Source organism: Peromyscus leucopus, chromosome 9, assembly GCF_004664715.2.
Source record: "Peromyscus leucopus breed LL Stock chromosome 9, UCI_PerLeu_2.1, whole genome shotgun sequence".
Lineage (NCBI taxonomy): Eukaryota > Metazoa > Chordata > Mammalia > Rodentia > Cricetidae > Peromyscus > Peromyscus leucopus.
Window position 1 is genome coordinate 72123806 of NC_051070.1, and position 17330 is coordinate 72141135.

The following is a 17330-nucleotide window of genomic DNA, read 5'->3' on the forward strand; positions in this document are numbered from 1 at the left end:
AGATTTGACGCCAGAAACCCCATCCAAGGACTGAGGAATCTGGAAGCAGACATCCACGGCTAGGCCCCAGGTGGAGCGCCAGGAGTCTAATTAGCAAGAAAGAGGAGGGTTTATATGAGCGAGAATTGTTGAAACCAAGGTTGGATAAAGCACAGGGACAAATAGCCAAACGAATGGAAACACATGAACTATGAACCAAAGGCTGAGGGGCCCCAACTGGATCAGGCCCTCTGAATAGGTGAGACAGTTGATTGGCTTGATCTGTTTGGGAGGCATCTAGGCAGTGGTACCAGGTCCTGTGCTCATTGCATGAATTAGCTGTTTGAAACCTGGGACTTATGTAGGGACGCTTGGCTCAGTCTGGGAGGAGGGGACTGGACCTGCCTGGATTGAGTCTACCAAGTCGATCTCAGTCCTCGGGGGAGGCTTTGCCCTAGAGGAGGTGGGAATGGGGGGGGGGCTGTGGGGAAGGGGAGGGGGGCAGGAAGGGGGAGAACAAGGGAATCTGTGGCTGTTATGTAGAACTGAATGGTATTGTAAAATAAAATAAAAGGAAAAAAAAGAAAGATTTTGACAAACAGATATTCAGTATACAAGGAAAATTAGTGATCAAGTCTTATTTTCTTATAAAATATTACATGATTTTTTTTTCAAGACAGTGTTTCTCTGTATAATCTTGGCTGCCCTAGAATTTGATCTATAGTCTAAGCTGGCCTTGAACTCACAGAGATCCGCCTGTCTCTGTCTCCCAAGTGCTGGGATTAAAGGTGTTGCTCTATCACTGCCCAGCTTGATATGATTTCTTAACTGTATGACCCTGCAACTATGTTAATGTTTGGAAAATTCCTTTAATAATTGAAAAGACTCCACCATGACTCCTGAAAAAATATATGTTAAAGATTTTTGAGGGGCTAGAGAGATGCCTCAGCTGTTGAGCATGTACTGCTCCTTCAAAGGACCAGAGTTTAGGTCTTGGTCACGTGAGCTTCCCAATACTGGTATTTAAACAAGTCTGTAGTCGGCAGAACTTTAGAAAACACAGGAACACCTTTCTCAGTTCAGTTTCACCTATGATGAAATTTTGCTGCTTTGCAGTATAAATGATTGTCAGTGGTCCCTCTACTAAGACTTATTTGCCCTGTGTGTATTCTTGAATAGTTTGGAACTATTAGTGAACTTAATTAAGGTCTTTTGGGTTTTGGTGTGTGTTTGTTTTATTTTTTGAGACAGTGTTTCTCTTTGTAGCCTGGAACTTACTTTGTTAACCAGGCTGGCCTCAAACTCACAGAGATCTGTCTGCTTCTGCCTCCCAATGTTGGGATTAAAAGCATGCACCACCATCGCCTTGTCTAGGTCTTTTGTTTTTTTAAGTGAAATTCCCCACTCCTATTATTACTAAATGACTCAGTATTTTGAGTTGCTAAAATCAGAACGGGGGCTGGGTGGTGGTGGCACATGTCTTAAATTCCAGTACTCAGCAGGAGGAGGTGGGCAGATCTCTGGTTTTGAGGCCAGCCTAGTCTACATAGCGAGTTCCAGACCAGCCAGGGCCATACACTGAGACCCTGTCTCAAAAAAACAACACTGGAAAATCCGTAATAGATGCAATAGATAAGCTTGTAGAATGGCTATATAACCTGTGTCTATTGTGTGTTGATAATCCTGCTTATAAAGGATTATCCCAGGAACTGGTCACAGATGGGTTATTCGAAAAACTTGATTGTTGACTTCTCTAATATAACATCATCATTCCTTCATTTAAGTGAGGCTAGTGTGGCTTGCTTCCAATCACGTTCAACATTATTCCCAGAGTTCCTCACCCTGACCAATAGGTGTCCCGAGTATGAGAAGGGACAGTATGTTGGGGCTGGACCAAAACGGACCAACAGACTCCAAAAAGGGCTTCAAATTCCTGCAAGTAATTGTAGATGTTCGCAGAGGCAGTCGACCCAACATGTCCTTCTGTGACAGGTAGCAGGTGTTGTACTGGTTTGGAGCGCCCCCAGTGGTTGGGGTCAGAGGCGGGTCCTGCCAGCCCGCGGCCAGTTTCTATTTCCAATCAGGCATATCTGCGGTTGCCTACGTACCCTTCTCAGCCTCAGGACCTCCCACCCTTCAGAGACTTCCTGGATGGCACCCCTTTCCGGCCTTCCCATTGGCGGGTGGAGGGCAGTGGGCGGGCCCAGGAGCATGGAGGACTAGCAAGCTTGCTTGCAGCGAGGGCTGGCCGAGCTCCGCCGGAAGGCGCCTTGTTCTCCCGGACGGTGGGTTGCAACTCCGCCGGGGGAAGGAAGCTGCAGGACTAACTCAGGTAAGCCTGCGGCATGCGCGCCTCCACCAAGCCTCGGCGCAGCCGGGGCCGGGAGTGGGTGGGGTAACACGTCCACGCACGCACCCAGGCGGGTGCACTTGTGAGCGATCAGGTGCGGGGATGCTGGGGACTGAACCACTCTCCTTTGTGAGAGGCCGGCGCTGGGCACGGTGCGGGCCGCGGGGCCGTGCTGGGACGGGCCGCGAGGGAGCTGCTGGGGCCATCGTGGAGTTTTGGAGCTTGTCATTGCCCTGCTGGGCGAGGCGCACATTCGAGGCAGCTGCCTTGTTCTCCTTCCTCCTTCACAGGAAGAAAAACTCCCCTGCTCGGTTTGGTTACTCCATACTTTGGACTCAGAAGTGTGAGACCAGGGTTTTATTTTGTTTGGCTGGGTTTTTTTTTTGCCCCCCTCTCCCATCTTTTCTGTATTTTAGTAAATGTGGTTTCGTAGAAAAGCATGGGGTGAGCGTGTGCAGATTTGTTATGTACCCAGTTACTGTGGGGGCTGTTGCAAAGGAGAGATGATGAGGAAACAGCTCGAGTCTTGGGTCTTCCGTGACAGGTCTGCAGGTTTTCTGACACATTATGTAAACTCTTCACTGAGAAGACCTTCTCCCCCTGTCTCTTAGCGTGTACAGTTTTTTTGTTTTTGTAATTTACCTGTCTCTGATGTCTCAAAAAATGTGCCTGCCGTTTGCTGCAGCTGTGCATACGCAGCAGCGCCTCTTTAAGGGGCGGTCGTTAAAGGCTTGCCAGAAGAGGTATGTAGTGGACCAGTCTTTGCAGTGAGTGAGCAAAGTGAGCCAGAAGTCCGCTGTTAAACACTGCGTAATCTTCTTGAAAAGGACAGACGGGATGGGACAGCTCAGGTACAAGTGAGGAAGCTGCTCTATCAATGTCCGCTGTCATGACATCGCCGTCCACCTGATCTCTGTTCAGAGTTTGTAAACTCAGGGAGTCTCTGACTGGCTTATCCTAGTGTCAGCTGAGGTCCTTTTGGGGGCACAGCAGATACAAAGAAAGTGAACTTGTGATTTGGATGTTTCCTCCGCCCCCTTTTAAAACAGGATTTCCGGCTGTCCTGGAACTGGTTTTGTAGACCAGGCTGGCCGCGAACTCACAAAGATCCTGCTGTCTCTGCAGGATCAAAGGTGTGCGCCACCGGGCATGGCTGGGATAGTCTTTTTTTTTTTTTTTTTAAGCAACTTTTATTGTTGACTATGTAATTGGCAACTTTTTTTTGGTTTCTGTGTGTAGTTTTGGTGCCTGTCCAGGATCTCGCTTTGTAGACCAGGATGGCCTTGAACTCACAGAGATACGCCTGGCTCTGCCTCCTGAATGCTGGGATTAAAGGTGTGAGCCACCACGGCCCGGCTATAATTGGCAACTTTTTATAATTTTTTTTTTTTTTTTTTTTTTTTTGCCTTCTTGTATGTCTGTGTGAGGATGTCCGATCCTCTGAAACTGGAGTCACAGACAGTTGTAGCTGCCATGTGGGTGCTAGGAATTGAATCTGGGTCCTCTGGAAGAGCAGTTAACCGCTGAGCCATCCCTCCAGCCTCAATATTGTCTTCTTAATTAAGAATATCTTCTGCCTAGAATTTCTTTTTGTGGTCACCCAACAGATTCCACAACAAGAAGTGGGCAACCTTTTTTTTTTGTTAGTTTTGCCTTTCCTGGAACTCACTTTGTAGACCAGGCTGGCCTCGAACTCGCAGAGATCTGCCTGCCTCTGCCTCCTGAGTGCTGGGATTAAAGGTGTGTGCCACCACTGCCCCTCATTTTATTTATTTTGATTTTTTGAGACAGTCTCATGTATCCCAGGTTGGCATCCAACTCACTGTTTGTGGAGAATGACCTTGAAGTCTTGGTCCTTCTGCCTCTACTTCCCAAGCTCTTGGATTACACAAAATTCACTACTACCAAAATCTTTAAAGTAGGAAACATCCTTTAAACTATTTTAAAGTTATTCCAACTGTTAATAAAAATTATGATGTAGTATAATTCTACTTAAGACCTGTTGCAAGTGAGAGTGAGGTATGGCAAAGACTGTGTGTGTGTGTGTGTGTGTGTGTGTGTGTGTGTGTGTGTGTGTGTGTGTATAGGAGTCTTGGAGTAGGGGCAAGCTGGGATGTAGCTTTATAGTAGAGCCAGTGCCTAGCATGCAGTATTTAGCATGTGCAGGGCCCTGGCTTCAGTCCTCACATCAAAGAGAGAGAGAGAGAGAGGCAGAGAGAGGCTTGGGAAGATTTAAAACTGAAATAACAAAAGAGTAGGAATAAAGGATTTGGTGGAGGAATGTTCTCGAATAGTTCGAATCTTCTCTGTGTTTGATCTGTCATATGTGGCTGGCCTTTTGATTTTTTTCAATTCTCAAACTGGCCACATCCTTTTAGGTGTGGATGGAGAATATATCTGCTAAGCTGATTTTGTATTACCAGGAAACATGAATCTAGTATTTCCTTTTTTGTAGGACTCCTGGATTCCACCAGGGCAGAATTTTTGTGGTAAAAATGACATTTTATGTGAGACAGCAGCTTCTGTTATTAAGAGGGTACTGAGGGTGTTCTTTGAAGGAAATCTTTACATATGTCACCTCTAAAAAGAGAATTTCTAGCTGGATGGTGGTGGCGTATGCCTTTAATTCCAGCACTTTGGGAGGCAGAGATAGTTGGATTTCTGTGAGTTCAAGGCCAGCCTGGTCTACAGAGTGAGTTCCAGGACAGCTAAGGCTACACAGAGAAACCTTGTCTCACCCTCCTCCCACCAAAAAAAATAAAAGAAAAGAGAATTCCTTGAATCAGTACTGTGACTGAAGATTACCCATGAAGAACTACAACATCCATATGGATGTTAAATGGTTTTGTGAAATTATTTATCCACAGCCCTGAAATCTTCTATTTTCTGAGCTTAAATTCAGCCTAACACTTGGGAGAAAAAACTTAAACTTTCCCTGAAGCCGCTAGCCCACCAGTAGAAGTCACTACTCCTCTGCTTGCCTTTTAGATTTTGACTCTGACCTCAGGTCCTCGAATGACCTCCCCCAGCACTTCTGTGCCTATTCTGGCATTTGCTGCCTATTTCTTTGGCATCTGATGCATTGCTAGGTGGTCATGTTTCCTGTGTCAGTTATGTGTTACTTCTCCTCCAGAGTGAATTTTGTAGCATTGATGGTCTTCTTATTAGGATTTTATTCACTTTACCTTTTGTCTTAATACATTGATTCTGTGATTTGATGGATGGTCAGTACCTAAGTGACAGCTGTATTTTTTTTTTTTTAAAGATTGACTTATTATGTGTACAGTGTTCCCTCTGAATGTATGCCTGCAGGCCAGAAGAGGGCACCAGATCTCATTACAGATGGCTGTGAGCCACCATGTGGTTGCTGGGAATTGAACTCAGGAGCTCCGGGAGAACAGTTAGTGCTCTTAACCACTGAGCCATCTCTCCAGCCCCCAGACAGCTGAATTTTTATGTTACAAACTGCAGCTATTTTCTAGTGCCTAAAATGTTTATCTCACTATTTACTACATTCTAGATGTTATCCTAGATACCCCACACACACACCCTGTAACCTCACAGTTTTGTTTTATGTGTGTGTTTATGAAGTCTCTTTTTGGGTTTTCTTGCTGCACTTTATATTTTAAAATTTTCATTGTAAGAAGTGAAGGATGTAACTTGGTAGAGTGCTTGCCAAGCATATACACAGCTCTGGCTTATATTTCCAGTATGCCTACCTCCTTGCAATTATGAATGTTTACATTTAGGCCACAGACCACATTAGTACCTAATGTTTCTCTTTAAGCTATTCTGTAGGTAATTTTTTTCCTCTTTCTCTTTTAATTTTGTTTTTAATAATTTCATACATGAACACTGTTTATATAATTTCCATCCTTCTCGCCCAGTTCTTTCCATGACCCCCTTGCTCCCTCACATTATTGACCTCCTCTTTAATTATTATTGGTGTGTGTGTGTGTGCGCGTGTGCGTGTGCCTGTGCGTGTGCGTGTGCGCTCATGCATTTAAAACCTACTGAGTCCATCCAGCGTTGCCTGTATGTATATGGACTTAGGACCGACCTTTTGGGATTGGCTGACCTACGGAGGGCTCACCTTTAGACAGGATTGATTCTTACTCTTTTAGCAACCATTAATTGCCTATAACTCTTCATGAAGGAGTAGTGGGGTCTTGACTTTGGTAGGGGTTGTTTTGGTTTTTGTTGTTTTTTTTTTGTTTTGAGACAAGTCTCATGTAGGTTAGGCTGGCCTTGAACTCTGCTATGTGCCTGAGACTGGCTTTGAACTCCTAATCTATCTTCCTGAATGTCCTCAAATGTTGGCAGAACAGGTCTATACGACCATACCCAGCCCGCCTTTTCTTTTTCTTACTTTTTTGTATTGTCCATTACTTTCTATCCTTCAGTAGGATCCCTGGGTTGTTGAATGTCACATAAAGAAAAATGTTTAACTTAAATTACCTTATATTTTGCCTTCAGATTGTAGCAAGAGTCTTTAAAAAAAAAAAAAAAAAAAAAAAAACCTGAAACACTTAAATTCTGTTCACTTATGGTGTGTTACACAGTTACCAAAGGTCCAGTAAGAGGGGATTGGATGTAACACTTGCCTAGTATATACAAGGTCCTGAGTCCTGTCTACAGCACCACCAAAATTTTTTTCTTTGAAAATCAGAAAACTCAGTAGGCATAGATAGCCATGAACCTGGCATGGGTAACCCCTTCACATTCATCTCAGGCAGGAATAGATCTGAACAGTGGAACAGTTTAGGGGACTTAGAATTCTGCCCTCCTCAAATTCCAGTTATCATTGCATAGTTTATTTGAAAATATTTCCAAACATAATTATTTATTAGTTCTCTTTATTGTTGAAAGAATAAAGTATTCCTGATTTTATTTCTTCTGCATATCTCCAGAGAAATTTGTATATAAGTTCATTTTATTTCAAAATGATAGTTCAGTGGCTCTCTCCTGAAATTACTTGACAATAATTTCCAGAATTGTATCCTCCCCATATGTCAGCATCTAAAATGTGATAGTGAATCTATAACTTATTTTTAAACTTTCATTTTGTAACAATTTTATTTTATTGTTACTTGTTTTGAGACAGAGTCTCTCTACATAGCTGTTTTTTAACTCACTATGTAAACCAGGCTGTCCTTGAACCCACAAAGATCACTTGCCTCTGCCTCCTGAGTGCTGGGATTTAAGGCCTGTGCCACCGTGCATGGCATGGCTAGGGTTTTTTGTTTTTGTTTTTGTTTTTTGCTGCAAGCCGCAAAAATATAAAAAGTAGCATTTCAGCTGATTATGACAAAGCTAATACCTGGAAGAAGCCAGGGCCTTCCAGAGGTCAAGCTGAGGTCCAAGGAGCCTTAGTTGATATTTGGCTTTTGATTATCAGCCGTTTCCTGCTATGAGTTTCTTGTGTGCTATTGTAGCTTTTCATCATTTATTGGACATCATTTCCCCTCTACTAAAGGAATATTTAGATAACCTGTGCTGACAGCTATGCTCAGCCAGAACCCCAGTTCAAGCCTGCCTGTAATTATCATCATTAGCAGCATCTGGCCAGGTCCATCCCCAGATGGAGGAAAGTACCTTATCAGAGATACCCCTGTACTCTCTAAGAACAGACTCAAGCATCCAGGCTACCTGTTTGAGAAGGCCTGGCGGATGTGCCAATTAAGCTTTACTTCCTTTTTTCCCAAACCTTACCTCTAGTTCCAGATCTCCCTTTAACTATCACCAGAGGCATTTAGCTGTACACAGGTCGCCTAGCTAGCGACCGAGCACACTTTGCCCCACCCTGCAGAAAAAAACGGCAGATAGCTTGAACAGATAGGAGCCACAGGAAAAAAGAAGGCAGTTTTATTTTCTCCCACTGACCTAGCAACTTATAGATTCTTAACATTTTCTACCAATTATATTTAAGACTATAGTTGAGCACATAAGATCCCTCTTCTTAGATATTACCCGAATTTAGCCTTTATTGAATTCATTTCCCCATTGGTCACTTCCCTTTGGGGTTGCAAATGGTAATTAACAGTTATTGTCCCTCTGTGTGATTCTTATCACCCCTCCGTTTGACCTTAGAAGTCTGGCTTTGCACTGCTAAGGGAATACTGCTTGTAAGTGTATATATACCAGGACTTCCAGGGCATGAGAGGACGGAGAAGAGAAAAGAGAATGGAAGAACTAGATGGGTAAGAACTTGAGAGGAACAAACTGAGATGAGGAGAGAGAAGGAGATGGGAGAGGAGATGATATGGGAAAGAACAAGATGGAGAAGAACCTAGAAGGGGCAGAACTAGATGAAGGAATTAAGATAGAACCTAGACGGGACCGCAGATAAGTGTAGAGAGAAATCAGGCAAGAAAGGAGCTAAATATGAGAGCAGAATATAAGCTTGTAACTGACACAGAATAATAAAGTATATGGACTAAGGAGTTTCGTGTACATAGATTCATTTCTTTTCATCAAAGATTAATTATCAGCTGGTTGTAGATTCTTCCCAGACCCTGGGAGGGGACTATTGAGGGGCTGGACCCCTGTAGTCTCCCATAGTTTTCGGTAGGGCCTAACAAACTACATGAAAACAGAATTTCAGTGTTTTATTCTTGTTTCTCTCCAATACTAATCCTTTTTTTTTTTTTCTTTTTTTTTCTTTTCTTTTTTGGTTTTTCGAGACAGGGTTTCTCTGTGTAGCTTTGCGCCTTTCCTGGAACTCACTTGGTAGCCCAGGCTGGCCTTGAACTCACAGAGATCCGCCTGGCTCTGCCTCCCGAGTGCTGGGATTAAAGGCGTGCGCCACCACTGCCCAGCTCAGTTTATGTTCTTAAACCACTGAACCATCTCTTCAGCCTCTTCAGCCTTTTTTTAAAGTAATTTATTCTTATTTTTTTGTGCATTGGTGTTTTACCATCATGTATGTCTGTGTGAGGGTTTCAGATCTTAGAGTTACAAACAGCTGTGAGCTGCCATGTGAGTGCTGAGAATTGAACCCAGATCCTCTGGAAGAGCAGTCAGTGCTCTTAACTGCTGAGCCATCTCTCCAGCCCCCTAATCCTTAAGAAAAAAAAAATTTTAAACCCCTTCTTTCTAGTGGGACATATCAGGTCAGCGTTTTATTTACACATGGGTTCTGTAATATGCAGAATTTTTACCTGTCTTTTGTATCCTGTTAGGGAACTTTTTTGTTTTGTTTTTCAGGACAGGGTTTCACTATTTTATATAGTCCTGGCTGTCCTGGATCTCTCTCTGTAGCAGGCTAGCCTTGAACTCACAGAGATCTCCTGAGTGCTGGGATTAAAGGTGTTTGCCACCACCGCCCCACTAGGGAACTTTTTTAAACGAGGCATTGAAGTATCTGTACAGGGTTCGGTCATTTCCTTTCACTTCTCTCGTGAAAGTTGGCAGAGGCTAAGTCTGCTGGAGATGGGCCTGAAAACGACCAAGGGAAAGCCTAATCAATTGAAGAATTATAAGTTCCCACAGAAGGTTTTGTGAAGTAAATGGAAGAGTTACAGAACAGATGCTGGGATATTCCTGTAGACATAGGAATGATGAGTTGAACTCCTCAGCGTTGCCCTAGATACTAGTGCTAGCTGAGATCTGTTGAGGGCTGCACTGCTCCTTCTGCATATTAATGCCAGAGTCCCTCGGCCCGCTGCTCCAGCTGTGAAACCCATTTGTGGATTTCCGTTTCCCATCTTTCTGCTTAGCAGATCAGCTTTGTTAAGTCTCTAATGAGTAATTTTGTCTGAGATAAACTTTTAGTGGTGCTGTTTTAAAACATTGGCTAAGGAATAAATTCCTCCTTATTTGCCTACTATGTGTCAATCATTACATACTATCTTTTACTCTTTAGGATTACTTTGAAATGCATGGGCTATTAGCTTTATAGCATGTAGTTGAATTAAGTAAACATTTACATTTTCTCTCAGAGCAAATGTATGAAAATGGCTTACTTAAAATAGGGAAAGCTAGGTTGCATGGAGGTGGAGACCAGGACTGTTACCTAAATAGTGTACGTTGTTGTTTACATTGTATGCCCAAAGGTAGTAAGTAGTATCAGTAGCTGTATTGGTCAAGCTAGATTTCTCCTCTGGAATTCACCATAATAGTTGTTTGGGTTTGTTTGGGTTTGTTTGTTTGTTTGTTTTATTCCTCATCACTATTATTGTGTGAGTGTTTATATCATGTGTATGTGTGGCTATGCACATGTCTGATGTGTATAGCAGTCAGCAGACAACCTTGTGAAGTCAGTTCTCTCCTTCCTTCTGTACATGTGTTCCAGGACTTGAACTCAAGTTTTTATCCTGGAGTGGTAATCTCCTTTTCCTACTGAGCATCAAACCTGCCCTCGGCATATTATTTTTCTCTTCTATAACCATGAACCAGTGATGAGATACTTCTTCAGATTCAGCCTGAGTAACTTTAAGGGCAAGGATCTTTAAAAACTTAAAGATTGCACTTTTATTTTCTGTCTTCAGGCTTAGGCCAAAATACCAGAGTTTTAAGTTTAGTTAAACTCTGCAATGAGGTTGACTTAAAAAGGAATCCACACCCTATGTTCTGAGTCCTATGTGTGTATAGACTGACATCCGTTTGCTTTTTGCCAACACCTTAAGTTATCACCACTGAGGAGTCATTATTCTAAACCTGAAAGGGGTCACTGAAATTTCATTTCTGCCAATAGTGATTATACCGTGTAGAAAAATCTTTTGTATGTATATATGCCCCCCTTTTGTTTTTAATTGTATGTATATGGGTTTTGCCTGCATGTATGTCTGCACCATTTGCTTGTTTAGTGCCTATGAAGGCCAGAAAAGGGTGTTGGATTTCCTGGAACTAGAGTTACAGATGGTTGTGAGCTGCCATGTGTATGTTGAGAATTGAACATGGTTTCTCTGGAAAGCAGCCATGCTCTTTTTTTTTTTTCTTTTCTTTTACAATATAATTTAATTCTACATATCAGCGATGGATTCCCTTGTTCTCCCCCCTCCGGCCCCCCTCCCTGTTCCCCGCATCCCACCCCCCATTCCCATCTCCTCCAGGGCAAAGACTTCCTTGAGGATTGAGATCAACCTGGTAGACTCAGTCCAGGCAGGTTCAGTCCCCTCCTCCCAGGCTCGGCCATGCTCTTAACTGCTGAGCTATCTCTCTCTAGTCCTATATGGCTTCTTTTGCTCTATGTAAAATTGTGTCTGCAATTGGTTCTGAAAAGTGAAGATGATTTTGATTCTATGATGCCTTTTCTGAATGTTCCTGGAGGGAAGCATGTCCCTGCTCATTTGTTGTTAGTGTTCAGTAAGGAAAGACATTGCTCTCTGCTTAGAAACCTCTCCATTACTCTTTGAAGCTTCACTCATACACACCTTTGGCTGGAGATTTAATACATTCTTCAACAAAAGTACATTGAATGCCCATTACCACCAAGACAGGCTATAAATAGTCTTTGCCCTTGAGGAACTTACATTCTAACAGGGGAGGGAAAGACATCAAAAACTATGTAATTTTTTATCCAGTCTCCATTTAAAAGGAGGAAGTATTGGCTGTTAAAGAGACTTTCTTGATTATTAGTTTGTGTTTGGTTTTTTGAGATAGGGTCTTCCTCTATAACCCTGATTTGTCTGGAACTCTACTTGTGGCCCAGGCTAGCCTTAGACTCATCAATGGTCATCCTGTCCACCTGAGTGCTAGAATTATATCCATGAACTATCATGCTTGGCTGAGAGAATCTATAGTAGGGTTATATACCTTAAGACATAGTATAGTAGGGTAGTTGAAGTTCTATTGCCTAAATTAGAATCTGACACTGCTTTTTACTAGCTGTAGGATATTGGACAAATTAATGATCTCTCTATGCCTCATTTTCCTCAAGATAAGTATTTCAGGCTTGTTAAGAAAATTAGGGTTGGGTATAGTTCAGTAGTAGAGCAGTCCCTAGGTTCAATTCCTTAATACCATATGAAGTTGGAGGGGAGCAAAGGAAAAGAAAAGGATTAAATAGACAAGAAAAGAATCAGTTATAAGACAATCACAGTAGCCCAGTTGTGGCCTGAGCCAATAGAGCAAAAGTAGATGATACATTTGAGGATATTTAGAAGAAGGGATTTTTTTTTTTTTTTTTTTTTTTTTGAGACAGGGTTTCTCTGTGCAGTTTTGGTACCTGTCCTGGATCTCACTCTGTAGACCAGGCTGGCCTGGAACTCACAGAGATCTACCTGGCTCTGCCTCCCAGTGCTGGGATTAAAGGTGTGTGCCCTCTCCGCCCAGCTAGAAGATTGGATTTTTTTTAACAATTTTTTTTTAAGATTTATTTATTTATTATGTATACAGTGTCTTGCCTGCATGCCAGATCTCATTACAGATGGTTGTGAGCCACCATGTGGTTGCTGGGAATTGAACTCAGGACCTCTGGAAGAGCAGTCAGTGTTCTTAACCACTGAGCCATCTCCCCAGCCCAGAAGATGGGAGTTCTAAATGTTGGATGTAGGAGGTAAAGAAGAGGATATCTGGTTTCTGGCTGTGATTGGACAAGAGGTTACTGGAAGGTGGTCATGTGTGGTGGTGGAAGACTGGAGAGGCCACCAAGAAGGAATGTTTGTTGAACAAGCAGGTAGCTAGAGCAGCGGGTGATACCTTGCTCAGAGGTAGAAATGAAAGACATGAGGGCATGTAGATCATTCATTGGAGAAAAGAATGAGTAGTAATTGAGGCTGTCTATTTGAGTTAGACATCCTTGAGAAGAAACTGTAGCATGAAAAGAAGAGCTGGGAGCCTAAGGGAAGCTCAGTATCCCAGGATCAGCAGAGCAAAGAGAATAGCAGAGACATGGCCACAGAGACAGTGAAAACCTGACTGTGGAGCCTTGGAGATGGGGAAGATGTGTAAGGACAGGGTGGTTTTTTGCAGTCACATGTGTGCCTGGTACCTTCAGGGGCCAGAAGAAGGCATCCGAATCCCCTGGAACTAAAATTGGATAGTTGTGAGCTGCCGTGTGGGTGCTGGGAACTGAGTGTTCTTGACTACTGCGCCCCCTCTCCATCCCCTCCAGTGGATATTTTTCCTTTGATATAATTGACTGTCCTTCATCCTACATATCTCTGCTGTCCTTGCTTCTGTGACATTATGCTGGCTCCCTTATCTCTAGCTCTGTTTTTTAAGTTGACATAGCTCATTCTGTTCCTTGAATTCTAATGTCCCTCCCCTTTCTTTTTATTGTTTGTTTTTGTTTGTTGAGACAGGGTTTCACTGTGTAACCCAGGCTGTCCTGGAACTCACTTTGAAGACCAGGCTGGCCTGGAACTCAGAGATCCACCTGCCTCTGCTGGAATTAAAGGCGTGCGCCACCACTGCCCAGCCTAACGTCCTCTTTTTATTAGCTCTTGCCTTCTCTTCCAACTGCTTCCAGCTAACTGTTTTGTTTAGTCTGCTTAGTATTAAATTAGTTGTCTACAGTTAAAGGTAGAGATTTTACATACAACTCTACATTTCTAACTTTTGAGAAATCAAAATTTCTTCTCCATCTTGGATATATATTTCTTATAGTAGCTACTTGTTTAAAATGGACTTATGGAGGCCAGGTGTGGTGAACTTTTTTTTTAAATCTCTGATCCACTGTTTTAACTCCTAAGGCAGAGGCAGGTGAATCCCTGCGAGTTCCAGGCTAGCCAGGGCTACGTAGTGAAATCCTGGTCTCTCCAGTTCCTTACAGACACCAACATCTTCTAGTCTCTCAATGACATTAGAGCAGATTTTCTTATACTTGGCCTGTTGCTCACATTTCTTAGTCTCCACTTTTAAACCAACCACCTAGTTATGAAAATTCTCTCAATCTGTCACCAAAGTACACTTTTGTACAGCCAGTCGATTGAATGTCACAATTTAACATGCTGTAAACAACTCATTCAGTATAGCTAAATTCCATATTCTACTGATTTCTGTCTCGTGTATTTGTGGGTCCTGTTCCTTCCTCCCATCATACTTTGAATCTTATTGCTATAGTTCAGACTTTAATTACCTTGTTAGGTAGGATTCAGAAAGGGAATTTATTGGAAGGTTACTAGATGGCTCACAAATTTAAGGTTTAAAAGATGGTCTGAAAGCAAGAGAGGCATGCCCCCAGAGACCAGAGTCATAATGCTGAGCAGTGTGGCTCTGTGGCTAGAGTTTCCCATTCAAGGTCTCATGCATAATTATCTCATAGTATATATACCTTTGATCGCTGAATAGAAAAAACACATTAGTCAATCTCCAGTATCTACCTCTTTTCTGGACCCAAGCACCCTCCTGACTGACCCGGTCTTCTGTTCTTCCATCCCTTGAAGCCAGTTAGTTCTAAAGTTAGTTCTGATCATGTCATTCCATGTGTTTCTGTAGATTGCTCTCTACCTGTAAGAAAATGGCTCTCGAATGTCTGACCCTTGCCTACCCTTCAGATTTACCTCTGTCCAGTTTCCTGTGACTTACATGTTGGTAGGATTGCACCACAGAATTATGTGTCACATACTGCTTTTCTTTTTCATGCGTCTGTTTCTGCCTTCCCTCTCGCTGTCTCTTAATATTGAATTAATTGAATATTCTGTTCTTAACCTATCTCCTATCATTTAAGAAACTACTTCCTGGTATCTTTTCCTCCTAAATTAATTACCTTCCCCTTATGTCCCTGTAATGACCCCTGCTGGTTGTATTACCACCTTGTGTTACCATCTTGCATTATAACTGTTTATACCTGCCCACTTAGTTTTCTCATAGTGCCTACTGTTTACCTTTTCCCCACGTATACACACATCTAATAGGAGTAGGGATTATATCTTTCTCTCTCTCCTGCCCTCTGTCTTGTTTTTTTTTTTTTTTTTTTTTTTTTGTTGTTGTTTGTTTAAACAGGGTCCCATTTAATTCAAGCTAGCCTTGAATACATGATTTTCCTGTCTCCACCTTTCAAGTGCTAGAATCACAGGCATATACCATCGTGCCTGGTGGGTAGGGTTATTTTTTTTTTGGGGGGGGACCTCCTAATATTATCAAATTACTTAGTAGTATACTGTCTGCTCCGTAAATGTTCAGATAACTGGGCATGGTAATCCTGAAATAAAGCTGTCCAGCACTGAGGAAACTGAGGCAGGAGAATCACCATGAATTTGTGGTGAGCTTGGGCTACACAAGTAGCCCAAGTGAGTTCCAAGGCAATCTGGACTATGTATTGTGAGACCTTGTCTCAGACAACAAGAATTGAAGTAATGAATGAAGAAATGTAGATCTTAGAACATAAGATTTTGAATCAAGGTTAGTATACAATTTGAATGTAGCAGTATTGACTAGACCAAATCTGAGAAAATATATAGCAATAGTAACTTGACTTTTAGCATGTAAATGTTTATGTCAAATAATGGTGAAAACTAGTACAAATAGGGCAAGGCATGCTATTAAATTTTGTTTTCGCCTGCCTTGGCCTCCTGAGTGCTGAGGTTGCAGACATGCCCTACACAGTTACAAGAGTAACAGGATGTCTTTGAAAGTTCTTAGGCATGAAGTTCATTTGGTCACATTGTATATTAGAATATTCATGTGTAGCAAGATGAATCAGGAGGAACAAAGATCACTTATGAGACTTTTACAAACAACTGCATAAGTAAGCGAGAAGGCAACAGAGTTACAAGTCCTGACTTTGCTACTTAGTTTCTTAGTTGAATCCTTCAGCCGCGCCGTCTTCTCGTCTGTACAAAGTGCTTGACTTAATAGCGCAGTGCGGGCTCTGAAGCCTGCTCTGATACATTGCAGTAGTGTCGGTAGGACTTGGCAGTTAATTGGATGCTAAGTACGGAGGAGGTTTCTGAGCCAGCGTGAATAGGAAGCCTTAATACTACTACAATCTAACTGGGTGTTCCTGGCCTGTCTAGTGGTAGGTACCACTGAAGTCTTTAAAAGTAGGAAGTCTAAGTTCAAGTTGATTTTTTTTTTTTCCTGTTCTGAGCCCAGAGTACAGAAAAATAAGATTTCCGTGTTAAGGATATTTTTCAGAGTAAACAGTGGTCCTGAGTAAACCAGCTGTTTGCAGTTTTACTTTGGGGGACTCAAGCTTGCATACCTTCACTATGGTGTTAGACTGCTCAGGGACACTGGGAATGGACAGTGGCGTGACAGCGAAGTCAAATGGACTGTTTGGAGAGAAAGAGGATGGGGGCCGAGCCTGGGGGTAGGGTTGGGTGTGTATTTTGGAGGGCACCGGGTCACAGGATTGTTAGAGGCGCCTAAGTTAACTTTGTGGAAGCCTGAGTGTCAAGCATGCAAGCCAGTTAGCTTCCTGGGTTGTAGCATGGAGTGTTTTATCTTGGAAGAGCGAAAGACTGTGTGCCCAGCAACTGTACGGCCTCCTGGTATCTCCTGGGCACCTTGTGGTGGGGAGTGGGAGTGAGTGACAGAGCTGCCGGAAGGCAGGGGTTCCAGAGGGAGGCGGAGCTGGCCTAGTGCAGAACACCTTCCCAGAGCTCCACTCGGCTGTGTGAGCGGTGTGGGTGCTAAGAACCAACCCTCAGGATTGCTCTCCCGCACCTTCGTTTTCAAGCAAGCTGCAGGCTTGGTCTTGGCCCTAGAAACCGGATAGGCCTCGCTGTGTACTCTCAACCTAACCTGCGGGGGAAGGGAGCTGTCTCTAGTCCCGCCCTTGCGCTGTTCTGCGTCTCTGCGCCTTTGTTTGAGTGGCAGTGGGATTCGGCCAATGAGAGTGTGGGGCGGGCAAGCGCATCAAGTTAGGTTGCGCAGAAGGAGGGGAACTGGTGCTGGAGAGACAGCGAGAAGCGAACCGGCCCCACGGCCACCGCAGGTAAAGCCACCTTTGCCTCCCATCGGGGTGAGGTGCAGGGCCTTTTCTCCCTCGGGGCTTGCTAGGCCTCTCAGCCTGCAGCTTGCGTCCTAACGTTGCTTCTTCCCCAGGCATCACACCCCCACCCCCACCCCCCCGCATCTTCCTATCTTGACCATCCCCACCTCGGAGGGTGCC

At 43.3% G+C, this 17330-nt stretch overlaps 1 protein-coding gene across 6 annotated transcripts in view; it reads left to right on the forward strand.

Annotated features, from left to right (window-relative positions):
• Positions 1-2202: 2202 nt before the first annotated feature.
• Chd8 (chromodomain helicase DNA binding protein 8) overlaps positions 2203-17330 on the forward strand; it is a 70189-nt gene continuing 55061 nt past the window's right edge. For 3 of the 6 annotated variants that reach the window (XM_028856091.2, XM_028856095.2, XM_028856096.2), the window contains exon 1: positions 2205-2311. The gene's annotated coding sequence lies outside the window, so the exon portion shown is untranslated. Of the gene's footprint in view, positions 2312-2497; positions 2673-17046; positions 17154-17330 lie in introns of those variants that run through there. The other 3 variants (XM_028856098.2, XM_028856093.2, XM_028856092.2) reach the window with 3 other exon arrangements.